Genomic DNA, 2,196 nt, shown 5'->3' with positions numbered 1-2,196 from the left:
GCAACACTAAAGTACTCTAACCAGTTACTGTTCTCACAAGGTAATGCTGGAATAGAACTAGTTACTTTTTAAGGGGACTAACTTTGTAATGTAATTAGTTACTTTTAAAGGTCTCCCGCTGTATAAACCTTACTGCTGCTTGAGATCCTCTAGCAGGGCCATAAAAATGGAAAATCTCTCCTTGACACTAAGAGTGATCGGTCCTATCTGTATAAAAGGTGCTATATAAATGAAGTTTCCTTAGAGAGAAACCGCTTTGAGCTGCACTCATCAAACATGAGTCCAGTGATAGAAAAGTAAAATGAAGATGATAGACAGCACACAGTGAAGACTACACTCAGAAATCAATAAAAACACACAAACTGATGTTGATGTTTTACCCACATCCCCTTTATTCATTTATTTTTTTGGTCTTTGATGCTTACACACAAATATAGTAAAGATGAAACAGCACCAGCACATGTCTCAGTGTCATTAAGGCCACAGGTTTGGTTCAGTTGAAGTCACAGTTAACATTTCACTTCAATCTACTGATAATTAACATGTTGATGGACTTTCTCTCAGGATGAACATGAATGAGACTGAACTGATGTCTACATCTGAGCATGATCTGATATTGTATTAAAGGCACAAGCTGACGACGGCCTCCAGGCTGCTGCTCACAAAAACAGATTAAATATATCAAAAAGAGATAGAAAGGAAGAAGGTTATACTGTGGTCTGCATTTGACTGTCTCTGTATCTAACCAGTGCCGACAGGATGGAATAAATGTCTTCAACGTCTCTGAAAAACTTCAGAGCACAATGTCTCCGTGAACTTTGGATCCACTGCACTCTTCCACGTCAACTGCTTTTAACTTTGAGTTTTTCAGGTTTTGGATGAGGCACATTTTATGGTGGTTCAAAAAGAAAAACTCCACCAGACAGTTTATGTTAGTTTTATACAGAAACCACAATGAATGGACAGTAAAGTGTATTGAATTAAACCCTTTAAAAGCCTTCATTAATCACTGACTAGTTCACACAAGAAAGACAACACTCCCTTCGGTCACTGTAAATCCTTCATCTACGTCTGCATCTCTGAGTTGAGCTGAGCTTTGTATCAATCATCAGCTGTTTTTTGTTATTTGAGAGTAAATTGATATTCTTGGTATTAAAGTGGTTTGACTCTCAGAGCTCTGATCTCAGTTCCTGGCTCATCACTGCTGCCATCAGGTGTTTGGTTGCAGTACAACAAGCTGCTCAGCACTCTGATGATTCTCTGAAACAGCACTTCATTGTTAACAGTAACCTGTCATAATATATGAAGATGGTGATTAGGAGTGTTGATACTACTGATTAATCATTTGATTATAATATGTTTTACCTTCACCATTACAGAAAGTACATAATAATAAAAAAAAAGGTTAACTGCAGAAAAGTTGCTCTGATGTTTTGGGTCTGAATAATCACAGATCAGTGTCTGAGCTGCTGGATGAAGGAGGTGCACTCTGTGTGATATGAACACATGAACCTGACTCAGCTGCTGGATGAAGGAGGTGCACTCTGTGTGATATGAACACATGAACCTGACTCAGCTGCTGGATGAAGGAGGTGCACTCTGTGTGATATGAACACATGAACCTGACTCAGCTGCTGGATGAAGGAGGTGCACTCTGTGTGATATGAACACATGAACCTGACTCAGATCAACTGTTGTGACGGTGCCGCCTGGTTGGTCTTTATAAAGTGTGAATCACTGAGGACGACACAGCAACATGTTCTGCTTAGAGACGTTCCTTCAAAGATTTACTCAGGTTGGTTATTAACAAATTAACAAATGATGCACGTGCACATGCTCAGATCTGATAGGAGCTGCATGGCTTCATTCACACAGTTGATCAGATTGTTTCCTGCTCCCAGCCCGACTCAATCAACTCTAAACTCTAAACTGAACTCAATCAAAGCTGGAGAGGGATCAGCAGTGTTTGGTTATCACAGCAACAACAACTGAGCAAATCTTTTCAGGAGGATAAAGCAAAAATCTGGAATCACGCCGAAGGTCGAAGCCTGTAGGTCCGTCCGAGTTACCATGGAAACAACCTGAGAAGACAACAGAAACAAACTAGCATTAGTTAGCGGTTCCAGCTGTATGATGTCATGTATCCCAAACTGCAGCGCAATGACATGAATCAGCATTTTAAAAGTTAGCTTTTAC

Source organism: Scomber japonicus, chromosome 11 (genome assembly GCF_027409825.1).
Source record: "Scomber japonicus isolate fScoJap1 chromosome 11, fScoJap1.pri, whole genome shotgun sequence".
Lineage (NCBI taxonomy): Eukaryota > Metazoa > Chordata > Actinopteri > Scombriformes > Scombridae > Scomber > Scomber japonicus.
The sequence above is the reverse complement of the archived record's forward strand: the minus strand, read 5'-3'. Positions refer to the sequence as shown.